The 26,971-nt window shown below is 37.0% G+C and overlaps 1 protein-coding gene, 1 non-coding gene and 1 pseudogene across 7 annotated transcripts in view; 1 reads left to right on the forward strand and 2 right to left on the reverse strand.

The window, feature by feature from the left end:
• Positions 1-26,971, forward strand: part of CEP57L1 (centrosomal protein 57 like 1) — an 86,157-nt gene that overhangs the window by 3,174 nt on the left and 56,012 nt on the right. The window lies entirely within an intron of this gene.
• LOC122755106 lies at positions 8,328-18,182 on the reverse strand (annotated as a pseudogene).
• On the reverse strand, positions 10,852-10,958 carry LOC122726869. Its single transcript, XR_006352862.1, has one exon. It is a non-coding gene; the product is annotated as a U6 spliceosomal RNA (small nuclear RNA).

Raw genomic sequence — 26,971 nt, forward strand, 5'->3', positions numbered from 1 at the left:
ACCAAAAAGAAAGCTACCCTCAAGAGTTTTATATTCTAATAGGGAAACAACATGTACACAGCTAAGTATATGTGAAGTAGATATAAAATAAATACAAGATAATTTAGAAGAGAGCCATTAGCAAACTAGCAGGGGATCAGAAGCCTCGGAAAAGTCACATTTTACATGAGGTTTGAAGAGAGCTGTGAATTCTAAGAAGCAGAGGTGAAAAAGGATTGTATTCCACACATGAGGGGATATCTTATACAAGGGTACAGAGATAGGCAATGGAATGTTAGCTGTGAGGAAAGAACAAGGAGATCAGTTTAGCTGGAGATGATAGAGTTCATGAAGACAGGTAATATGCAATAATCCTCAAAAACTAAATTGGTGCCAGGTTGTGAAAGGAATTAAATGGCAGAGAGGAAATTTTATTTGATCCTAGAGATAATGAGGAGCTTATTGAACAGAGAAGTGACATGGTTAGATGTGCTTTAATACACACTTTGGCACCTATGTTGAGGGTAGAGAGAGGAGGGGTTGTAGACAGGAAGAACAATTAAGAGGTAAAGAGGCAATAAGAACCTGAATTAGGATGTTTTTGGAATAAGTGAAGTGAATGGATGCAAGAGATGTGTTGGGGGAGTGGCAATTCCATAGTAGAGCTACTGATTGAACCTTTGGGATGAGATGAAGAAAGAGAAACTGAGAATGACTCCAAATTTATAACCCTAGATGATTAGAAAAAATGGTGAAGCAGAAGTGGAAGAAGTATGGGTTTTTTAAGGAAACATAATGAGTTCTGTTTTGGACATGTTGAGTTTTAGGTGACTACAGGATATTCAAGTCAGGAACTATCTTGCTTTACTGTTTCTCTAGGGTTTTCTAAGTATACCATTATCATATTCAATTAAGGATAATTTTACCTTCTTATATTCCATCATTAAGCATTTATTAAGCACCTATTATGTATGCACTAAGAGCTGGGGATTCAAAAAAGAGGCAAAAGAAAGCCCTTGCCTTTGAGGTACTTACAGTGTAATGAAATAGATAACAACCACGTAAATAGGCAGAAGCAAGCTACATACAAAAATAAATGGGAGGGCGGCATCTAGGTGGCTCAGTGGATAAAGCACCAGCCTTGGATTCAGGAGGACCTGAGTTCAAATTTGACCTCAGACACTTGACACTTACTAGTTGTATGACCCTGGGCAAGTCACTTAACCCTCATTGCCCCTCCCCTGCCCCCAAAACCCAACAAAAACAAAATAAATGGGAAATAATTAACAGAGAGAAGGAACTAGAATTAAGAGGGGCTAGAGATTTTATTTGGGACTTGAATGAAGCCAGGAGGTAAAGATGAGAACAGAGTAGTACATTCCAGGAATGGGGGACAGCCAGAGAAAATTCTCAGAGCCAAGAGATGGAGGGTCTTGTTAGTGAAACAGCAAGGGGACCAGTGTCCCTAAATCAAAGGGTACATGACAAGGAGTAAGGTGTAAGACCAGAAAGGTAGGAGGGGAACTTGGATTATGAAAGGCTTTTAATGTCAAGCAGAGGATTTTGTATATGATCCTGGAGGGAATGGGGAGTCACTGGGATTTACTGAGTGGGGTGAAACTACTCTATCATTTTTATGCATTTTAATCTATAAAAGACATTTACTTTAATTGCCTTTTTACATTTGTTTATAATTCCTTTATGCCATAACACATGGTCAATTTTTATAACAGTGAACTGGGTACTGAGGAATGTCTGTTCCTTCAGAAGATTCAGAAGAAATTAATGGTCAACATAAGTATTTGTAAGAGCATTTGGAATGGGTTGACTAGCTGAGAACAGTTGAATGCTTTTCTGTTTATATCTAGCTTTGGGATGAGTCATTTAGTAATCAGTTACTCTGCATATTTTCCCCTGTTTATTGTAAAATATTGATGGTAGTTTACCATTATGACAATCATCCAGAATATGAGTGAAAATGATGAGAATTATGAGTTGTTGTGAAATTAAGATAGAAAATAGATCATTGGCATCTTGAAGATAATGAAAATAGGAGTCATAGGAATGTAAATTTGGAGCTCTAAGTGACCCTAGAGGCCAACAAATCCAACCATCTCATCATAGACAAGTGTTCTGATGCCAGATACAGTGTTGACTCATAGATACTATGTGACATAGAGTTGGAAAGGACAATTGCTCCAACTCTTTGGTAGTTCGGTGTCAAAGAGAGTTTTTAAGCAACAGTGTCCTTGTGCATAAATTTAAATGTTTTTTGCTAAAATGATCAGAAGGCACCTCTGTCTTTGGCCTAAGCTTTTGTGAGAAGGCAAAAGATTTTTATAAGTAAATACAGTTGACTGAGTGAACCATTCATATGCATTTTCTGACAGTTGGTTTTCAGGTTTCACATTTTATTGTGCTATTAGAAATTCAATTCATTGAGCATTTAGCACCTCTTATGTGTCAAGCACTGTGCAAAGGACTGAAGATAGAAAAACAAAAATGAGACAGTTCCTGCCATCAACCAGTTTCCATTCTGCTGAGGACAGTTTGGAGTATAAAGCTACTGACAAACATAAAATTTACTGGTCCTGTTGTTTTGAGTTGAGCCTTGAGAGTCGTTAAGAGTTTTATGAGGCAGAAATAAGGAAAGCATTTCAGACATGAAGAGATGCAATGTAGTGTATGGGGAGCAGCATCAAATTGGCTGGAGGATACTGAGGCAATGAGGAATTTCTAAAGCTTCCTTAGTAGGAGAATGGCATGGTCAAATTTGTGCTTTGGTATTACTGAGTACTTTGGCAATTTGGTAGATTGGATGGATTGAATGCTGTGAAACTGGAGTGAGGGGAGCCATTTAAATGGTTATTGCAATAGTCTAGGTAAAAGGTGATGAGGACCTGGATTAGGGTAGTTGTGGGATGAATGAAGAGGAGCGAAGGAAAGTGAGGGAAGTTGTAGAATTAGGATCAATAAGACCTGTAATTTACCAACCAGTGAACAAGCATTTATTAAGCACCCACAGTGCTTAATAAAAGAAGAGTCAAGAATCTTAGCTTGGGTATCTAGATGCCTAGAAGAATACTAATGCCCTTGACAGAAATAGAGGAGTCGGTTTTGGACATACTGAGTCTGTGAGGCCTCTGACATGTCCAGAGGGCATTTGGAAATGTAGGCCTGAAGCACAGAAGAGAACTGAGGGCTATGTGGAGGTTTAGGAGTCTTGTGTAGAGATGATAGTTTAACCTAGGAAAGCCAATGAGAGAACCAAAAGAAAGAGTTCAGAGAAAAAAGAAGAGGCCCCAGCACCAAGCCCTGAGGTTAATTATCCTAGAAAGGAGACTAAAAGGGATTAATTATACAGGTTAAAAGAGAACTACAGTAGGAGAGTGTCAAAACAGAGAGGAGAAAGTGTCATTAATTTATTTCCTGAACATATCTCCATTGAACAAATTTTTATTTGTAATCTGGATATGTATACACACACACACACACACACACACACACACACATACCATGTTTGTTATTCTACAATTCCATATTGGCCATGAAATTGACTAACATAATTGTAGCACTCACTATTGTGAAACAACATTAATATCTGTTAATATTTTTGCCATCTTCCCAGCTACTAATTTTACTTTGTTGATTCAGTTTATGTACCAAGGCATTGTACAGGGTTTTAAAAAAATTATATTAATCATAGCTAGCATTTTTATAGCACTTACTATGTGCCAAGCACTGTGCTAAGCACTTTACAGATATAATCTCATTTGATCTTCACAACAACCCTGGAAGGGTTATTATCCCCATGTTACAGTTGAGGTGATTGAGGCAAACAGAGGTTAAGTAACTTGCTCTTGGGTCAGAAAGCTAGTAAGTGTCTTGAGACAGGCCCTGAACTTAGGTTCTGCTGGTCCAGCACTCTACTTCACCACCTCGATGCCTCTAAAAAATAAATAAAAGAGGGGGCAGCTAGGTGACACACTGGATAAAGCACCAGCCCTGGATTCAGGAGGACCTGAGCTCAAATCGGCCCTCAGACATTTGGCACTAGCTGTGTGACCCTGGGCAAGTCACTTAACCCTCATTGCCTCAAAAAAAACAAACAAACAAATAAATAAAGATATCCTGAGAAAAATGGTGAATCATGAAGATACTCTACTGAATTTTTTCTTGTTATGATACCAAATCTACAATATTTAACATAGCTTTTGCCTGGACTTCTATTAAAACTGAAATATTAAGGAAAGCTTGGAGAACTTGTGGTGCATGTTTTATTTGCAGACATATTTTCTGATGAAGAGGAATTTAAAGGTTTTGATGTAAGACTTAGGAAAAAATATATTGGCATAAATTATTGAAATGATGGTATATGTCATATTTTAAGCAAACTCAAAAGGGATAAAGAATCATAGAAGAGTGAATTGGAGTTGTCCTATTAAAGTGACACATTTGTAGAAATAGTAAATGGTTTTTATCCTTAAAAAGTGAAAAGGGACAGCTAGGTGGCGCAGTGGATGGAGCACCGGCCCTGGAGTCAGGAGTACCTGAGTTCAAATCCGGCCTCGGACACTTAACACTTACTGGCTGTGTGACCCTGGGCAAGTCACTTAACCCCAATTGCCTCACTTAAAAAAAAAAAGTGAAAAAAAAAAAGTGAAAAGACTTTATTATCTTTAATAAAAATAGTAAAATGATCTTTGTAAAGATGTTTTCTCTTAATTTGGGAAAAGTTCTTAGTAAATTGCATTTGGAGAGGGGGAAAGTCATATTATATTACCAGATGATTAAAAAAGATGCAAGTTCTCTACTCTGCTTTTGTACAGAATAGGCTGACAAGTAAGCAAACATGTAAGCAGTTTATTTTTAAAAACAGATACCATGATTTCTCATACATTCGATACAGAATCCACTTAATATTTCTACAAATCTAAAATCACTTATGTTGCTACTAATGCCCAAGGAACCATTAGAATGAAACTTTTTTTGAATCATTGAAAAAAGTTATTTTATGGATACACGATTTAGACATAAGAGGTGATACCATAGGTAAATTAGGAAAGAAAGGAATAGTCTACCTATCAGATCTTTGGAAAGGAAAACAGTTTTTGACCAAACAAGAGATAGAGTATATTATAAAATGCAAAATGGATGATTTTGATTACATTAAATTAAAAAATTTTTGTACAAACAGAAGCAATGCATCCAAAATTAGAAGGGAGGCAGAAATCTGGGAAACAATTTTTGAGGCCAGTACTTCTGATAAAGGCCTCATCTCTAAAATATATAGGGAACTAAATCAAATTTATAAGAACCCAAGTCATTCCCCAATTGGGAAATGGTCAAAGGATATGAACAGGCAGTTTTCTGATGAAGAAACCAAAGCTATCTATTCCCATATGAAAAAATGCTCTAAATCTCTAATGATTAGAGAGATGCAAATTAAAACAACTCTGAGGTACCACCTTCTCAGATTGGCTAAAATGACAAAAAAGGAAAATAATAAATGTTGGAGAAGCTGTGGGAAAATTGGAACACTAATCCATTGTTGGTGGAGCTGTGAACTGATCCAACCATCCTGGAGAGCAATTTGGAATTATGCCCAAAGGGTGATAAAGCTGTGCATACCCTTTGACCCAGCAATACCACTTTTGGGTCTTATTCCCAAAGAGATCATGGAAGGGGGAAAGGGACCCACATGTACAAAAATATTTATAGCTGCTCTTTACGTGGTGGCAAAGAATTGGAAGTTGAGGGGGTGCCCATCAATTGGGGAATGGTTGGACAAGTTGTGGTATATGAATGGAATGGAATGGAATACTATTGTGCTATAAGAAACGATGAGCAGGAGGAGTTCAGAGAAACCTGGAGGGTCTTGCGTGGGCTGATGATGAGTGAGATGAGCAGAACTAGAAGAACATTGTACGCAGTAACATCAACATTGAATGTTGATCTACTGTGATGGACTATATTCTTCTCACCAATGCAATGGCACAGAAGAGTTCCAGGGAACACATGATGGAAGAGGATCTCCAAATCCAGGAAAAAAAAAAAAGAACTGCCGAGTATAGATGCTAAATGAACCATACTATTTCTTTTGTTTTTGATGCTGTTGTTTTTTTTCTATTTTGAGGTTTTCCATCATTGCTCTGATTTTTTTCTCTTATAACATGACTAATGCAGAAATAGGATTAATGTTATTATTATGTGTGTGCGTGTGTGTGTGTGTGTGTGTGTGTGTGTGTATATATATATATATATAAAACCTATATCAGATTACCTGCTGTCTAGGGGAGGGGAGAGGGAGGGGAGGGAGGGAGAAAAATCTGAAATTGTAAAGCTTGTATAAACAAAGGTTGAGAACTATCTTTACATGTAACGGAAAAAAATAAAATACTTTATTAATTTTTTTAAAAAGTTATTTTAAATTTACTGTTAGGTTTTAAACATATTTTAAAATACAAGTCAATGCTTTTCCTGGACATAGTGATATTATAGTATGACAAAAAACAATCCAATGTATATAAAATTTAACTTGTAAACAGCTTAGATCTCTATTCATTTTTTCCTTATTAAAAAGATAAAATAGGGGCAGCTAGGTGGTGCAGTGGATAAAGCACTGGCCTTGGATTCAGGAGTACCTGAGTTCAAATCCAGCCTCAGACACTTGACAGTTACTAGCTGTGTGACCCTGGGCAAGTCACTTAACCCTCATTGCCCTCCAGAAAAAAAAAAATGAAAAAGATAAAATAATATAGTATTTTATAAAAATGGTCAAACTTGTGTGCTACTGATTAATGAATCACTCGCGTCCAGTTTAATGCTATAATGTAAAAATTACTGTACCTAACAAGTTGGAAAGAAGATGGTTCGTAATAAAGCACACATGAAACTCATGCTTCTATTTCAAAAGCTCCAATTAAGCCTTATTAGAGCTTCAGAATTCATACTATGGCAAAAGCCTTGGTCTAAGCTTATGCATTCAGATCTCTCAACTGAAGTGTAGACTTTCAAAACCAAAAGAGAACTTAGTGGTATAATATTATAGGATTTCTAGGATTTCGATCTGAAAAGACTTCAAGAGATCATCTAGACCAGAGGTGTCAAATATGTGGCCTGCACAACATTGCTGAGTACTACCCAAAGAGATCCATATGTAATTGGGAAATTTTGAACAAAATAAACAAAAATACAATAAAACATAAATAATATTACATTTAAAAACTGAGTCAGTATGCAGCCCACAGAGATCTTTATCTATGGATTGATGGCCCCTGCTAGTATTTGAGTTTGGCGCCACTGAGCTACACTAATCCTTATCTTCTCTTCACTCCCATTTTATAGATAAAACACCTGAGGCCTAGTGAGGTTGCCTGAGATCACACAGTCTAGAACTCCTTGTCGCATCACACACTTGCCTGACCTGTTGCTCAGACACCTGTCTGTTTCCAGAATGGCATAGCTCTATACTCGGGCATGCTTGCATAAGCAAAAATAATACAAAAGGACATTGCCTTAACTTGGTTCTTGGGGATGCCATCTAAGAACTTCAGAAGAACCAGACCTTTTGGAACCATTTAACAACAAAGTTCTGTTGAAAACTTTCTGAACAAGTCTTAGTGTGGCCAGTTGGATTGGCCTTTAATGGCCTTGTACTCACTGGTTTATCCCATAATAATGGTCACAACAACAGATCAGCATAATAGATTTGAAGTCAGACTAGCCCTGATGGTACTCTGGGCAAGCCACTTAACATCTCTGAAGCTCAGTTTCTTATCTGTAAAATGAGCATGTCCTCCTCATGGGGTGTTGTGAAGATCAAATAAGCCCATATGTATAAAGTGCTTTGGAAACTTTAAAAAGAGGTATATGAATAATATTTTATATTATGCTTCTAATAATAGCTCTGAGCAATATTTTTTTGCGGGGCAATGGGGGTTAAGTGACTTGCCCAGGGTCACACAGCTAGTAAGTGTTAAGTGTCTGAGGCCGGATTTGAACTCGGGTACTCCTGAATCCAGGGCCGGTGCTTTAACCACTATGCCATCTAGCTGCCCCGAAACATTTACTTTTAAAAGTGACAGACTGAGGGAGAGCTAGAAAGCTACCTTAGATCCTTCACTCTGCTCCTTTGAATTCCTCTACAGGTTTCTGTTAGATGCTTGCAATAGACTTCATAAACCTCTGTGATGAAAGGTAACCCTATAGCAGAACTGGCCTCTCCCTCTAAAAACTTTCTGGGACAGGTAGAAATAATCGATTTACTGGTTCACACTTTCCCTAGGGCAAGGAAGTAAATGTTTTGACTCTTCCAGCATTTGTCACCACCACTAGCATGTAAACTTTTAAATGGGGGCCTAATATTCTCTGGCCAACCCCATATCGCCAATTTTTAAACTACCTACTGACGAGCAGGCCAGAGGTGTTTGGCTACTGGTGAAGGATCCAGTTCTTAGGAAGGTGCTTTATCCTTCACATAAGCTGAATCATTAGTATCTTCACCTTCCCTGACAGGAAGGGCTGCTTCATTGTCACCATAGGCTTCTGAGGTCATGCTCCACATTATTCATCATGATGCAGATCTTGTCCATGTTGCTGCCCACCATCATCTCCCAGACAGTGACAATGTTGGGGTGCTAAGCTTTCCATACGGTATGATTTCCAATAATCAGGAAGCCTTCTTTCTCCTTTTCCATTTTCAACCATTTTAGGGACACAGTTTCATCAGTCTTTATATCCTCTGGTTTGTATACCATGGCATATGTGACTCCTTCATTCCTGTTCAGACTCTGGGATTCTTGCACGTTGACAACCCTGGAGGGCAGGCAGGTATTTGGGGAGCGCCTGCTTCAGCTTAATGAGAGAAAAGGCTAAAGAGTTGGAATGTTATCTCCTTCTACCATGGTATTGGATTGCAGCATTCCCTCCCTTATTTCTCTCTCTCTCTCTCCCCCAAATCTCAGTCAAACCTTGACTCTGTAACAACTTAGATATAGTTTCCATTCTCTTCCTCTTCACCTATTTCTTCTTCACTCACTTCTTCAGCAGACTGCTTAGATAACTTCCTCAGAATTACTTCCCATCTCCTCTTCCTTTTCTCATTCCTCACTGCTTCTTTCTCCTTCCTCCTCAGAGCCAGATCTTCACTCTGCTGATGAGGACTCGGCTGAACTGGGCATCTTCTTGTGGTTGCTGATATCTTGGAAATCAGAAAGGGGATCCTTCTCTTGCAGTTTCTCCCCTTTGATGGACTTCCTGTCATGTCCTTCCACAGTCTTCTTACACTGTTCTGTGAAGAGCAGAGACTCTTTTTGCCTGTTCTCAGAGGTCTCTTCCATTCTGTCTGTTCCCTTCCTTCTTCTGGTTCTCTCTTTAGCTCCAGCTCTTCAAGATGATCCTTCTCCCTCCTGGAATGTTCTCATGCCATCTCCCTCCTTTTCTGCCTTTCCCATTACCACCAAGCTTTATCCTGCCCCTCCCAATGCCTTTTTCACAGCTCATATACTCCTTCTCTTTCACTGACTGTGATGCCCACCTTTCTCTTTCCTTTTCTCATCTTTCCTGTGATGAGCTTTTTTACTTATGTGACATTTGCTGGAGTAGTGAGTGTTTTGATGGTCAAGGAGTCACCTTCTACACCTCCGTCTTCCATAGAATCTGTCTTCCTATTAAGTGAATTCCTGATTGTTATCTCCATGTAGTGATCTCTTGGCTTCCCCTCTTCAAGGAAGTCCCATTAGGAATCCCAGTCATCAGAATTTTTAATGTGCTTTACCTCTACCTTCTTTTCTTTTTCCTTCCCTTCTTTTCCTGAAGCATTTCATCTAAAGTTTTCACTTTCCAAGAATCTTTTTCATCACCCACTTAAGACACACACTGCACCTGCCACCACAAACACCACAGCTGCTGCCCACACAGAGACAGCAGAAGCAGCACTGAGTGCAGGAGAAGGGTGTCACTGCCAGTTTGGCATGACCTGTTGATATCAGATTTAAGCTTTTCATAGAAGCTTTTTAAAAACTTTCTCTCACATGAAGTTTTGAACATTGAAATTGTCCATTTTTAATAAATATTTTAGTCTTTAGCAAAAAAAAAATTTTTTTGTAGAAAGGGCCAAAGTGCAGCCTCCTAGACAAATATAAGAAGACACACTAAAAAAAAGACTAGTCAGTCTGGAAGAATTCTTTTCCACAAATTGCCCATTTGTCCTCTAGTGAACTCTAAACTAGTACTTGCCATCTTCCTGTGAACTGACCAATCATTACCCCACAGGAGGCAGAGTCAGTCTTTTAATCTTATCAGAGTCTTTTTAACTCACTAGAAGCCAGTGGTCTTGATTCTATTCCTCAGCTACCAGGCCCTTCTTTTTCTGCTGAGAAGTTAAATGGCTTACCTAAGGTAGCTCAAATTGTTAGGAAGAGATTCTTCAGATTCCTAGGTCAGTTCTCTTTCTCCTTCACCAAGAAATCTAAGTATCTTGTTCTGTCCTTGAGTGAGCTCTGTGCTAATAACTGTAGGCAAAATATAATCAACCTTCACTTTTCTTGTTCTATAGATAGATCGGCAATGTATAATGGAAAGAACCTGGATTTTTGAAGTCAAGCAAATCCTGGTTTAGATTCTAACCCTCCACATTAGAGTTGTGTGACCATGGGCAAGTCACTTAGTGTCTGATCATAACTTTCTTCCTCTTCTTGTAAAGTTGGCAACAGTAACAACTATGATAATTACCTCTGGGGGTTATTGGGAAGATCAGATAGGATTGTGTATTTAAAGCGCTTGGCAAACCTTTAAACTCTTATTTTTTTTAATTAATTAATTAATTTTTTGCATATAAGGTATTTTATTTTTTCCGTTACATGTAAAGATAAAAATATGGAACGCTTCACGAATTTGCGTGTCATCCTTGCGCAGGGGCCATGCTAATTTTCTCTGTATCGTTCCAATTTTAGTATATATGCTGCCGAAGCGAGCACCCTTTAAACTCTTAAAACTGACTTTTAGGTAACTTTTTTTTTGCGGGGCAATTGGGGTTAAGTGACTTGCCCAGAGTCACACAGCTAGTAAGTATCAAGTGTCTGAGGTCGGATTTGAACTCAGGTCCTCCTGAATCCAGGGCCGGTGCTTTATCCACTGCACCACCTAGCTGCCCCTAGGTAACTTTTTGCGTTGACATATTTTTCTATGTGCAAAGTTTAGTCAAGAGTTGACAATAAGAATTTCTTGAACTGATTTCTTTGGTGTTCATTTGGTGTACCTGTTTAAAATTTGAAGAAAAATAATTGTTCATCTAAACCAGAGGTTCTTCACCATTTTTGTGTCTTGGACCTTTTTGACAGTCTGGTAATCTTATGGTCTCCTTAGAATAATAGTTTTATATGTATAAAATAAAATGCATACAATTACAAAAGAAACCCGTTATACAGTTAACAAAATATTAACATGTTTATGGGACCCCACAATTAAGAACCTCTGCTCTAAACAATAGACTCATCAGGTAGTTTGGGAAAAATAGAGATTTAATTCTATTAACTTTCCTACAAAATATAGTATAATTTTGAACATATTGCTCAAACTCTCATTTATTTTTATCATCTATTACTTAAAGAATAATATCTCTGTCTTCTTTATTTTGTGAGATAACTACTTGGCAGAAATAATTCCAAAGGTTATGCTGCTCCATGGCTCCATGAATCCATTTTTTGAGGCTGCTATTTGTTGTTTGTCCTTCATTCTCAGAGATCCATGAAATCAAGTTGATGTTATGATTTGGCCTGAATTGCATTTTTTTTTTTTTTTTGCAGGGCAATGAGGGTTAAGTGACTTGCCCAGGGTCACATAGCTACTAAGTGTCTGAGGTCACATTTGAATTCAGGTCCTCCCAATTTCAGGGCCAGCAGTCCATCCACTGTGCCATCTAGCTGCCCCAATATTTTGAGGCACATTCTTTTAGATTACTGGAGTAACATTTAATCATATGCTCTACACTAAGTCACTCAAATAGTGAAAACTATTTGTACTAGCAGTAAGTCAAGTAATTGTATAGATTCTTATCACTAGAACCTCAGCAAATCCCTCATTGACTAAGAAGTCTAAGACTGGAGATTCAGGTATGCTGCTCCTTGACCCCCTTCTTTTCCATTTATCTTCCACTACTTTTTCTTTTAATCATAAAAGTATTTTATTATTTTCTAGTTACATGTAGAAATAGTTTTTGACATTTGTTTTTATAAGATTTCTAGTTCTGTAAAGAATTAATTGTTGGGGCAGCTAGGTGGCGCAGTGGATAGAGCACTGGCCCTGGATTCAGAAGTACCTGAGTTCAAATCCGGCCCCAGACACTTAACACTTACTAGCTGTGTGACCCTGGGCAAGTCACTTAACCCCAATTGCCCTGAAAAAAAAAAAAAAAGAATTAATTGTTATTTGAGGTTTTTATGCCTCAGCGTGCACTGGCCTGGGGCTCCGCAAACCGCATGGTGCTCCACCCACTGGTTGTAGCTGTTGCCATGGCGCTGGCACCTCTCGCTGATGCCTACACGGGACTGGCAAAATTATAATGATTAGAAGCCTAGTCAGGGCAGTCATGTGACTGTCAGAGCGGCCAAACAATTGGTTGGGGGCTGTGTGGGGTTTCAGGAAACAGGGAGAAGTTGCCATTCTAGCTGGAAGCTGGAAGGCAACAGGAGCTCTGCTGTGTATTCTCAGCTGGTTCCTGGGCGGTGGTATTTCTTCAGGTTGTATAATTTCCCTTTCCCCATTTTATTTCCTTTCCTGTTTGTGGTTTTTTTTTTAAGTTCATTCTTGTTAAAATAAATCCTGTTCTGTTTTGAGGGAGGCTGCCAGTCTCCTTCCTTGCCCCAATATTGCAGCGAGCCCCTTAGCTAACACTCCCCAATTAAAAATTGGTCCCCACAGTTCCAAATTTTTCTCCCTCCTTCCTCCCCCAAGACAGCAAGCAATCTGATATAAGTTTTATATATATAATCACATTAAACATATTTCTGCATTAGTCGTGCTGTGAAAGAAGAATCAGAACAAAAGGGAAAAACCTCAAAAAAGAAAAAGAAAAAAGTAGAAATAGTATGGTTCAATCTGCATCTAGATTTTACAATTCTTTTTTTCTGGATTTGGAGAGCATTTGCCATCGTGAGTCCTTTGGAACTATCTTGGACCATTGTATTTCTGAGAAGAGTAAAGTCTGTCAAAGTTGATCAAAACACAGTGTTGTTGATACTGCTTACAATGTTCTCCTGGTTCTGCTTATCTCACTCAGCATCAGTTCATGTAAGTCCTTCCAGGTTTCTCTGAAATCTGCCTGCTCATCATTTCTTACAGCACAATAGTATTCCATTATATTCATATACCACAACTTGTTTAGCTATTCCCCAATTGATGGGCATTCCCTCAATTTCCAATTCCTTGCCACCACAAAAAGAGCAGCTATAAATATTTTTTGTACATGTGGGTCCTTTTTCCCTTTTTTATGATCTCTTTGGGGAAAAGACCTAATAGTGGTATTGCTGGGTCAAAGGACATGCACAGCTTTATAGCCCTTTCCAAATTGTTCTCCAGAATGGTTGGATCAGTTCACAGCCCCACCAGCAGTGCATTAGTGTTCCAATTTCCCCACATCTCCTCCAACATTTATTATTTTCCTTTTTTGTCATATTACCCAATCTAATCAATAGTCATTTAGAGCATTTTTTTTCATATGGCAATAGATAGCTTTGATTTCTTCATCTAAAAACTGCCTGTTCATATCCTTTGACTATATCTCAATTTGTCCTCCACTACTTTTAGAAATCTGTTTCTCTTTCTAAAAAGTTTTATTTTTTCAGTTAACAAGCATTTAATTTCTCTAACTATCTCCCACTGGGGAGAAAACTCCATTAAATAAATTTGCATAGTCAAAACAAATTTCAATGTTGGCTATGTTCAAAAATATCTTTCTCATTCTTCATCTTGAGTCCATCAACTTTCTTTCAAGAAGAGGGTAACTTGTATCATCTTTGGTACCCTGAAATCAGTTGGTCATTACATTGATCAGTACTTAAGTCTTTCAAAGTTTCTTGTCTTTGTAGTGTTGTTCTTATTCTGGTATTAATCACTTTACTCTGCAATTCACACAAGTCTTTCAAAGTTTCTCTGCAAGGGAAGGGTAAAGGGCACAAGCATTTGTTAAATTCCACTATGCTGTAAGCACTGTGCTAAGTGCTTCACAAAGATTATCATATTTGTTGCTCTCAGTAACCCTAGGAAGTAGATGCTATTTATTCCTATTTTAGAATTGAGAAAACTGAAGTAGATAGAAGTTGTGACTTGCCCTGGGTTATACAGTTAGTGTCTAAGGGCAGATTTCAATAAGTCTTCCTGACACCAGGCCTAGTTCTCTAGCCACTGTGCCACCTAGCAGTCTATAACCACTGTCAGGAAACCACCATCCCTTTTATCATGTCTTGGGGCATAATAATATTCCTATATATCTATTCTATATATATGTATATATCATATATATTTCATATATTTGTATATATCATTCTATCTGTCTGTCTGTCTATCTATCTATCTATCTATCTATCTATCTATCTATATCATAATTTCCTCAGCCATTCCCCAATTGATGGGCACTTCCTTATTTCCCAGTTCCTCACCTCAGACACTTAATAGCTGTGTGACCCTGGGCAAGTCACTTAACCCCAATTGCCTTAGACATCTGGGGCCATCTTCAGTCATCCTGATGTATATCTTGCCACTGGACCCAGATGGATCCAGAGGAGAGAATGAGGTTGGCGACCTTGCACAGCCCTCACTTAAATCCAATTCATTGCAAGTCATGACATCACCCTGATGTCATGGTCCTCTTTGAGAATGAAGGATACACACACACACACACACACATTTGCAGCTACAAAAAAGGAGTCTACTTTTATTCCTATAACTAATATTTCTAGTGCAATATCAAGTAATAGTGATGATGATGGGCATTCTTGCTTCACTCCTGATTTTACTGGGAAAGCTTCTAGCTTATTTCCATTACAGATAATGCTTGCTGGTGATTTTAGATAAATATTGCTTATCATTTTAAGGAAAGTTCCACTTATTCCTATGTTCCCTAGTGTTTTTAATAGGAATGGGTTCTATATTTTGTCAAAAGCTTTTTCTACATCGGTTGAGATAATTATATAATTTCTGCTGGTTTTCTTATTGATGTGGTCAATGATGCTGATAGTTTTACTAATATTGAACCAGCCCTGAATTCCTAGTATAAATCCCACCTGGTCATATAGTGTATTATCCTTGTGGTATATTGCTGTAGTCTTCTTACTAGTATTTTATTTTATTTTATTTTATTTTTTGGCTAGTATTTTGTTTAAAATTTTTGCATCAATATTCATTAGGAAAATTGGTCTATAGTTTTCTTTCTCTGTTTTTCCTCTTCCTTGTTTAGGTGTCAGCACCATATTTGTGTTGTAAAAGGAATTTGAGAGGACTCCTTCTTTGCCTGTTTTACCAGGGAGCTTGTATAGTATTGGAATGAATTGTTCTTTAAATGTCTGGTAGAATTCACTTGTGAATCCAGCAGGCCCTCGGGAGTTTGTCTTAGGGAGTTCATCGATGGCATATTCAATTTGTTTTTCTGAGCTAGGGTTATTTAAGTATTCTATTTCCTCTTGGGCAGTTTGTATTTTTATAAAGATTCTTCCATTTTACTTAGGTTGTCAGATTTATCAGCATATAATTGGTTAAAATAGCTCCTAATGATTGCTTTAATCTTCTTCATTGGTGGTGAATACACCTTTTTCATTTTTGCTAGTAATTTCTTTTTTTAATCAAATTAGCCAATGGTTTATCTATTTTATTGTTGTTGTTTTCATAAAACTAGCACCTAGTTTTATTTATTAGTTTAATGGTTTTCTTTCAATTTTATTCATCTCTTTTTTTGATTTTCAGAATTTCTAATTTGGTATTAATTGGGGATTGATCCATTTTTTTCTTTTTCTAGAATTTTTAGTTGCATTCTCAATTTATTGATCTGTTCTTTCTCTATTTTATTGATGTAAGCCTTTAGAGAGATACATTTTCCCCAAAGTACTGCTTTGGCTGCATTCCATAAATTTTGACATATTGTCTCATTTTTGTCATTCTCTTTAATAAAATTATTGATTGTTTCTATGTATGATTTGGTCTTTGACCCACTCATTCTTTAGGATTAGATGATTTTAGTTTCCAATTAATTTTGAGTCTTATCTTTCCATGTCCCTTTATAGAATGTAATTTTTTTATTGCATTATGATCTGAAAAGGATGCATTTAATAATACTGCCTTTCTAACCTGGAAAGACTTACATGAACTGATGTATAGTGAAGTGAACAGAATCAGGAGAACATTGTATACAATAACAGCGATATTGTTGGATGAAGAACTGTGAATGACTTGGCTATTCTCAGCAATTACAATGATCCGAGACAATCTCAAAGGACTAATGATGAAGCATACTATCCACCTCCAGAGAAATAACTGATATTGATTGAACACAGACTGAAGCATGTTGTTTTTCACTTTTTTTTTTTCTTTTGAGTCTTCTTATATGGAAATGTTTTATGTAATTGCACATGTATAGCCTATATGATTACTTGTCACATAAGGGAAGGAGAGGGTAAGGAGGGATAGAATTTGAGTCTCAAAACTTTAAATAAAAATGTTTATTTAAATAAATAATAATACTGCCTTTCTGCATCTTGTAAGCAAAAAGATATTTTATAAATATTTTTGTACATATGGGTTCTTTTCCCCTTTCTTTGATCTCTGTTAGGTATAAGCTTAGTAGTGGTATCACTAGGTGAAAGGGTATGCAGTTAAATGACTTTGGGGGCATAAGTCCAAATTGCTTTCCACAATGTCTAGACCAATTCAGAGTTCCACTAATAGTACATTAGTGTTTCTTTTTCTCCATAACCCCTTCAACAATTGTCATTTTCCTTCTTTTCTTTTCTTTTTTGTCAACTTTGCCAATCTAATAGATGAGAGGTGGAACCTCAGCTGCATTTAAATTGTATTTATCTAATTATTGGCCATTTGGAGCACTTTTTTCATATGTTTTTTAATAACTTGGATTTTTTCCATTGAAAACTGGTTGTTCATGTCTTATATTAATTGGGGAATGGCTCTTATTTTTATAACTTTGAATCAGTTCCTTATATATCTTGGAAATGAGAGTATCTGCAAAATTTGTTGCAAAGATTGTTTTTTTTCCCCAGTTAGCTTAACTTTCTGATTATTAAAAACTTTCCCCTCCATTTCCTTTAATACCCAATGAATTCAACATATATTAGACTAGTCTTTGAATTTTATCAGGATTTAAAATAAGTAATCTCTTTTTTAAAATATTCTATGTGATAGGTTCATCAGAATTGTTGTTATATGGCTATATACAAATAAAGGACCAAAGTATACAGGTTTCTATACCCTAAAGTTGGGCAACATTATTCATGGTTCTACTATGAAATACTTTGAAAGCATTTTTAAAATCATATAATTCTGTTGACTTGTTTGGTAATATTTAGATATTATAGCATTTAAGGCACATCTTTAAGTGATTCACCTGTTTTAAACTGATCTGGCCTTTGCCACTTATTAGCTATGTGACCCTGGGCAAGTCACCTAACCTCTGTTTAAGTTTCCTCAGCTATAAAATGGGGATTACCTGCCAGGATTGTTGTGAGAATCAAATGATATAATATTTGTAAAGTGCTTAGCACAGAGCCTGGCACATAGTAAGAACTTAATAAATGCTTGTTCTCTTCCCCCTAGTTTAATTTCAGTGAATGGTTCTTAGTTGTTGTTTTCTTCTATCCTGTGATCTGAGAGCTTTCTGCCAACATCCATCTCTCATCAATACCCCTTCCCCATTATAGCAGAAGTCCTGGGAGAAAAAGAGAGATGGAATCATAGAGAGTAAATCAAAATGATTTCATATAGTACTTTGGTAGAGAAAAAGGTCTGCATGTCTCTGGTACTGGTGAGAGGTAAAAAATTATTTTTAAAACAAAATTTTGTTAAACCTATATCTCAGCTACTTAGGAAAAGAAGATTTTATTTTTTTGTTTTCTGTGGCCAAATTATCTGTCTTACTTGACTATATCTGTGCCCTTGGCTCTTATTTGCAAAAAAGTGAGGACTGAATAATGTTTATGCATCGTTACTTGTAGATTAGCCTGGAAGCATCTATGGACAGGGATAAATTACTTCAACCTCTTACGGAATAGTTGTTCATTTCAGATTTTAGTCAGTGCTTATGACAGTGAGGCTTACTAATGGGAGTAAGGGCTAGAATTATACAGGGCATCCCAAAAGCCTTAGTGATGTTTTATATATAATAGCTTTTGGTATTTTTAGGGCACTGCATGTCAGCAGTAAGAAAAACTTGAGTATTAGTGTGTCTCTTCCACAGATTTTCTGAAGGATTCCTGCTACCTATGTAGACTGTAGATGATATTCCAGATCAGGGCTTCTTAAACTTTTTCTACTTGAGACCCCTTTTTGCCCAAGAAATTTTTATGTGACTCTGGGTATTTGGTATATAAAATAGGTATATATAACCTTTTACTGTTCCAAATTTTTCATGACCCCCACATTCAGTTTCTTGACCCACAGTTTAAGAAGCTTTGTTCTAGATAAGAGATAACTAGAAGAAATCTTGTATGTATGAAATAAAATACTAATAAATTTTCCCTCAAAAAAGGATGGGTCCTATGGACTGTTTTAGGATACAGAAAAACCTTTGTTTTATCCCTCAGTAAAGGCAAGTCCCTTCAAATGTCCTTCTTGACCCTTCTCTTGGCTGTAACAGTAAACATCAAAGACATCTAAAATGTAGAACATAGAAAATTATGGGAATGTGCATTTCATATAAGAAAATATTGTTCCCAGGGGCAGCTAGGTGGCGCAGTGGATAAAGCACTGGCCCTGGATTCAGGAGGACCTGTGTTCAAATCCGACCTCAGACACTTGATGTTTAGTTGTATGACCCTGGGCAAGTTACTTAACCCTCATTGCCCTTCAAAAAAGAAGTAGAAGAAGAAGAAGAAAATATTGTTCCCTGCTTGTTTTTTGGAATAAGAACAACTGAACTTTTAGATGTTGTAGTCCTTTATTTAGCTAGGAGTGGGGTGTAGCTAATTGGAGAAGAATAATTATATGTACCTTTTGTAACTGAAAGGAGTTCATTTGAAAGATTCAAAGAATCAGAGGCTTGTTTGTGATGAACTGGTAACCTTAAAGGAACTGTGAAGAATAGAAGCTATTCCACAAAATTACAAATAAGCAAATATTTCAGTTTTGAAAAACATGGAAGAAGGAATATTTCACATTTAAGTTGGACAGCTTGACATTAATCCTTAGCAAGATTCTAGACTATTAAACCTATCACTTGTGACACTGAAAAATAAAGTAGTAATCACCACAAGACAACATGAATTGATACAGGACTAACTTGACAGGTAGATCAGGAAAATATAATAAATATTACCATGAATAAATTTCATCAAAACATTCAACAAGTTCTCCCACAAAATCCTTGTGAACAAATTGTGGAGATATAGGCTGGATGATGCCTCTAGCCTGAATTTATTTTATTTTATCTATCGGGACAATGAGGGTTAAGTGACTTGCCCAGGGTCACACAGCTAATGTCACATGTCTGAGGCTGGATTTGAACTCAGGTCTTCCTGAATTCAAGGCCAGTGCTTTATCCACTGCACTACCTAGTTGCCCCCTCTAGTCTGAATTTATTGAAACACCTCTGCCCAAAGAAGACTTAATGGGACCATCATCAATCTTGAGGTAGATGTCTATGGTAGACCGCAAAGCTCTGTTCTTAGCCCTCATTTTTATCAGTGATTTAGATGAATTTGTGCTAATGAGATTGACTGAGGGAAAGATAAAGAGTGCTTTGTGATGGAAAGATGACTAGGCTTGAAATCTGGTCATACCTTGGTTCACAGCCTGCCTTATATATGTACTAGTACTGTAACCTTGAGCAAGTAATTTGACCTCTGAGCATCAGTTTCCTCAGTCTTTAAAATGGAAATAATGAGATCTGTGATATCTCCCAAGGCTATTGTGAGGATCAGATGAGATCATGCATTAAAAATTATTTGTAAGCCATTAAGTGCTATAGAAATGTCAGCAATTATTGTAGTAACTGGAATGAAATAATTGGATTAAAAAAATTATTGGCAGGTTGGAATAGTAAACCAAATCTAATAATAATTAAAATTTATATAGCACTTTAAAGTTACAAAGTACTTTCTATATATTATCTCATTTGATCTCACAACCCTCTGAGGCAGGAAGGTGGTATTATTATCCCCATTTTACAAGTAAGGATACTGAGGCACAGATAGGTTAAGTGACTAGGCCAGGTTGTACAGCTAGTAAGTGTCTGAAGTAGGACTCAAACTCAGGTCTTCCTGACTCCAGCTTCAGTGCTTTCCACTATGCCACTGAGCTATCTCATATAAAATTTTATAAGGATAAATATAAAGCTTACTATTTAAATTAATAGAAAGTCAAATATATGAGAAAAGTGTGTCTGGATAATGTTTTCATAATGAAAAAGGCATGGGAATTTAAATGAACATGTATATTCAGTCTAAGACAATAGTGTGATATGGAAACCTAAATAGCTTAAGTCTATGTTAATAGAAGCATTGTGCCCAGAACAAGGGAAATATGAGCCCTGTCCCACACTGCCAAGATCAGACCACATATGCCATATTATGTTCCTTTCAGGATGTTTTATCGTCGGAAAGCTGTTTACAGGCTAAAAGCTCAATCAGTTGAGGGTAGCCAACAGGGTGAAGAGACTCAAACCCTCATCATTTGAGACTGAGTTGGAGGAAAGTGGGGCTGCTTAGCAGGGAACATGATCTCTATCTTCAACTGTTTGAAGGGTGGTTATGTCAGAAGGGGATTTAGAGTGGTTTTATTTGATTACAGCAGGCAGAACTGGAACTAAGGTGTAAAAGTTACAGATTTTAGCTCAGTATAAGGAAGAATTGCCTAATGATAAGAACTGCCCTAAAAATAAAATGTAGTTTTCTTATCACGTAAGGTCTTCAAAGGAAATGCTGGATTGAAAAGATCACTTGTTGGCAATGCCATCAATTTCTGATGTGATGGTACTGTCCCTTTTCCACCCTGAGGCTTAGTCTTAACTAGGCTGCTGAGAAATCTGGCTATTTTGATTTATTGCTTCAGTGATATTAGCATTGGAAGCCTAGTCCTACTTAATACAGGAAATTGAAGGTCTCTCTTCCCTTTAAAATTTAGAGTCTTAATTTTTTGATTTAGGGGAATAAGGTATGTGCAACAGGCATAGTCTTAGGCAAGCCACTGCCAGGAAGTAAGGAAATGGGTAGGAAAAAGTCTTGTAAATAATAAAGATTTTATAGACAGGCTAAATTATCTACTTCTGCTTGCATTTCAGCTAGCGTGGATACATTGGGAAACTCCAAGAATTTCTGCATCTGGCTTGGGCAACTTTTAGGAGAGGTTCAGGATATACACAGAAAACTGGAAGTAAGAACTAATCATGAGATAACAAGCATTCTTGGGAATGCTTTAAAGAATGAAGAAGTAGAAAAATTACATCAAGAATTTTCAGCACCCCCTTCACACCCTGTGAAGTTATGCAAAACAGATTTCTGTATTAGCCATGTTACAAAAGAAAACAGCCCCCCACAAAAAAAAATAATAATTTTTTTTTAGTGTGCTTCTATCTGCATTCAGACTCTATTGGTTCTTTCTCTGGAGGCCAATAGGTATTTTTTTTATCATAAGTCCTTCAGAATTATCTTGTATAAAATGAGATAATATTTGTAAAAAGTGCTTAACACAGTGCTTGGTACATGGTAGGTCCCATATAAACACTTAGCCCTTTCCTCTTACCCCAATACTTCCTCACAAAACAGAAAAAGGCATTGAAGGGGAAAATCTTGCAGAAAGCTTGGTGTGACTTGAAAGGAAGATAACAAATAGTTATAAGATGGAACAGATCTGCCAGTGTGCCCATAGCAACTTATTGGCTAGGACAATGTAACTACTACATCGGTATCTTTAGTATCTGATGTGTGTTCTATGTGGGAAGTAGAAATGACATGACAGTAATATGAAATCTGAAAAAAATAACTGAATCTAACCAAATGACAGAACTATAAATGGGATGGTTTGACTGGTGCTTTACCCTATAGCACAAGAATTTAATACTTGTACTTTTTAAAAATAAGAATTACAAGAAAAGGTGAATTGTGTCAGTGTATACAGTATATTAAAAGTGAATTTGGCTCATTAGAATGGATATATAAGTAAAAGTTTAAAGGCACTTCTCAGATTAAAAATGAGTTTCCCAAATTTCTTTTATACTTGTTTGAAACTTACACATTTTCTCATAGAAAAAAAAATGCTCTAAGGCAGCAATTATATTCTAAAATTCTATTTAGGTCCCCTTAATGTATTTTAAGTACTTGGATGCAATATTCTTTGGTATATTTATGTCAAATGATTATATAATTTCATTGACTCTGACATCTTTAAAAATAATGTAATTTCCCTATTTACTTTTGGTGGGGAGGGCAATGGGGGTTAAGTGACTTGCCCAGGGTCACAGTAATTGTCACGTGTCTGAGGCTGGATTTTAACTCAGGTCCTCCTGAATCCAGGGCCGGTGCTTTATCCATTGTCTCACCTATTTACCCTCTATTTAGTTTTTTGTTGTTTTTTTTTTAGTGAGGCAATTGGGGTTAAGTGACTTGCCCAGGGTCACACAGCTAGTAAGTGTTAAGTGTCTGAGGCCGGATTTGAACTCAGGTACTCCTGACTCCAGGGCCGGTGCTCTATCCACCTCTATTTAGTTTTTAACTATATTTTTGCCAGTTTTCTTTGAGATTACTCTTGGTTTTTTTAGTTTCCTGAAAGCAAAATTAATTCTGTGATATTCATTCATTCTCATATTGGCAATATTCAAAAGTCAAATGTACAAACGTCAGAAACTTTCTCTGTGAACTGGTGGCCAAATCTGCTCTAAAATATATTCTTGAATTCCAACAGTGTTTGGAGGTTGTATGCTACAGCTTTATATGTATTGTGTATCTCTCTATATATTATATGTACACATATTTGTGAGCGTGTGATAAATGAATTGAAGAATTTCTGCAGTGTTTAGTCCAAATTTGGTCAAAAATAGTCCCTTCCATCAAGGTGCTCATATTCTAATGGAGGGAGACAACATGCACACAATCGTGATCTATACAGGGTAAACTGGAGGTAATCTCAGGGGTAAGGCCTAGGAAAGACTTATTGTAGAAGGTGGGATTTTAGTTGAATCTTGAAGGAAGCCAGAGAATTCAGGAGGCAGAGATTAGGAAAGAGAACATTCCAGGCATGGGAGACAAACAGCTGGTGAAAAGGTTTAGAATCCAAAGAGTATGTATTGTGTGGGGACAACAAGGATTTTAGCAGAATTATAGTGTCTATTGAGGAGAGTAGAAGTGTAGGAAAGGGCCAGATTGTAAAGGCTTTAAAAGCCAAGCAGAAGGGGGCAGCTAGGTAGCACAGTGGATAAAGCACCGGTCCTGGATTCAGGAGGACTTGAGTTCAAATCCAGACTCAGACATTTGACACTTACTAGCTGTGTGACCCTGGGCAAATCACTTAACCCTCATTTCCCTGCAAAAACAAAACAAAATGCAAAAAAAAAAAAAAAAAAGCCAAGCAGGTTTTATATTTGATCCTGTTGGTAATAGGAAGCCACTGGAGTTTTAAACGCGTAGGGGGTGGGGAGGGGGGAAGGAATGGTGAAATGTTTAAACCTGAGGTTTAGAAAAGATCACTTAGACAATTGAATGGAGGACTTATTGGATTGTAAGGGAGAGCAAGTATAAAGCTATTGTAATAATCCAAGATAGGACAACTAGGTGGTGCATTAAATAAAGTGCCAAGCCTGGAGTCACACTCATCTTTCTGAGTTCAAATCTGGTCTCAGCCACTTACTAGCTGTGTGACCCTGGGCAAGTCACTTAACCCTGATTGCCTTAAACATCCAGGGCCATCTCTAGTCATCCTGATACACACACACACACATGCACACTCATACACACACATGCGCATCTTTGTCTATATCTTGCCACTGGACTCAGATGGCTCTGGAGGAGAAAGTGAGGCTGTTGACTTTGCAAAGCCCTCCCTCACTTAAATCCAATTCACTTGAAGTTATGACATCGCCCAGTGTCACGGTCCTCTTTGAGAATGATGGACAAACAACAACAGTAATCTAATGTTTTTTGCAATACTCACTTATTCCTACTTTTGCTTCAAAGTCACCAAGTATCAAAATATATTTTGATTTCATTTGGAAAGTCTTAATGAAATTTGTTGAATTTTTTACCTCTTTATCCGCTGCAACAAATATTGGTCCATTGCTTATTGAGTACTACCCACAGCTATGTTAGAATTGATTTGAAACCTTTGTGAGTCTTAGCATCTTGAAATTCCTTTTCTACCACTTTGCTCTCATCACTGCAGAGATAGAAGGTAGAGAGGGATGGAAAACTCGAGGGAAGGAGGACCATTTTGTATTTTTCTTTGTTTTATGAGTTGCCATGGCCAAATATTTTGTCACCAAATGACGATGCCTACTGCTAGTCCTGAAAAAGCAGACTGTTGACAGCATGATTGTCATGGCATGCAAAAGACCCCACTCTAAGTTAGCACATAGGTTGTTCAGAATTATTGAATATAGTTATATGTCTGGGAAAATCACTCCTTTGGAGATGAATTTGTGACTATGCATGAGAACAAATAAGGGAGAGAATTATTTGTGTTTAGGTGACATGTAGTTCTCATCTTGTAGAATACATCTGGAAGTCACTTAAGAGACAGACAAGTGGCCTCTGTCCATGGTTTTCTTGGAACAAATTTGACTGTGGTTTTGCAGAATTGGCAAATTACAAAAAGTTGGGTTTTTAGTATAAACCAAGCCAAACAATAATAGCCCTAGTTTCTTCTGGAAGAAAAACATTTGTGTTCATTAGAATATAAGATCCTTGAGATCAGTGTCCTATTTTTACTTTTTCTTTGTATCTTTAGCACAGTGCCTGATACATAGTAATTATTAATGAGTACTTGTTGAGAGATTGTAGTTTTCAGGGTAGACTATGATGCTGCATAGGTTCACTTAAGTTTCTGTTCAGCCAGTCAACAACCATGAAGTACTTACTATGTGTCAGCACTTTGCTAGACGTTAGGAATACAAATATAAAGAATGAAACAATTCATACTCTAAAAAGAGAGTATTTATAAACTAAATGTAAAGAGAGAAAATACAAAGTAGTTAAAAGGCACTTTAGGAGAGAGAACACTAGCCAATGCTAGTAAGGAAGAATGGCTTTGTGTAGAAGGTGGTATTTGAACTACAATTTGAAGAGAAATCTATAATTAAGCAGGCAACACAGATCTAAGTTCACATTTAGAATTATTCCACGACAGATTACTCAAAGCATTTCCATCACAGAAAGCTAGAACTTGTGTTTTCCTGTCATGGCCTTCAAGAACCCAGGATTACCTTCACACCACAAAGAGGCATTAGAATTTGACTCCATGGAAAAATTTTGTAATATTTATATACACAATGGTGGTTTCCTTGATGACAATAGTAGAAGGAAATAGGTAGTCTTCTTCAAGTGCTAATGCAAAGTAGATATCACACAATTGGCTGAAAGATATAGAAAATGCAAGGTTTCGTTGTGTTGATTTGTTGATTATGAAAAACACTTGATTCGATAGAACAAAACATCTTACAAAGTCTTTCTTGCAATAAAGTGTCTCCCAGTCATGCATCAGAATTATCCAAGGTTCCTTGGAAAATGTAATTGTAGAGATTATTTACCTTGTTCAACAGTATTTCTGATTATAAATATCAGGTGAAGTATAAAGCAGGGAGATGTCACAGAAGAGATCCAGCTCAGAGTTCAAGGTGGAGAAGGGCTTCCCTTTGGATGGTGAGGTCCTCCAGACACACTCCTGCTTTCAGATGATATCACACTGATTCTGTCAAGCAGGATACCATGAATAATGAATTCCACCGGCACATCAAATATATCTCCTGTGGCGAATTTATTGGATAATATAGATGGTCACACTGGATGGGCAGGGATGGGGTCTTATTAAATCAATGGGATCACAGATCCATTTGAGTAGATCCATGTTGGTTCCACAGCAGGCAGTACTACTACAAGCTATATAGCAGGTTTGCCAGGCTTCTCAGCTACCTCAGATGTGTATGCATGTGTGTTTGTGTTTACGTAGAATGATCAGTTATAATTCTTTTACCTTTTTTGGTATTTTTTACCACTTTTTCCCTTTATACATATGTCCTTCCTCTTTTCTAGAAATGTTTGCCAAACGGCACCCATACAGTTCATAATGGTATGCTTTTTAAAAAAAAGGAAATTGCAGTACATGAAGCTAAAAATTAAAATATTCTTGTTTAGCAGTATCAAGGCTTATACTATTATATGATGGGACATGTAGTTGTCTAGCAACAGGCCTCCTCCCCACCCCCCAGCCATGAAACCTCTATTAATTGTTCTGTTCTCCATCTAATTGTTTATTTAATTGATGGCTAGTGACTTCATTAGAGGCTTTTAGCACATGGTGTTAATTGAGCCAGGAAAAGTACTGATTTTTGTCAGAGTTTAGCCGCAAACAGCATAAGTTAAGCACACGAGAAGAGACAAGCCTCAGGATAAGATGATGACCATATGGACAGTGTATTATAGTGACAAGAGCACTGAACTAGCTATCAGGAGTCCTGTCTTCTAATCCTTGCACAGGAATCATCTCTGAAACCTTGTCATTAAGCTATGTAACCTTGAATCTTTAACTTCACATAGCCTTAGGTTCCCTATCTCTAAAATGAAGGGTTGTT

Source organism: Dromiciops gliroides, chromosome 4, assembly GCF_019393635.1.
Source record: "Dromiciops gliroides isolate mDroGli1 chromosome 4, mDroGli1.pri, whole genome shotgun sequence".
NCBI classification, from domain to species: Eukaryota; Metazoa; Chordata; class Mammalia; order Microbiotheria; family Microbiotheriidae; genus Dromiciops; species Dromiciops gliroides.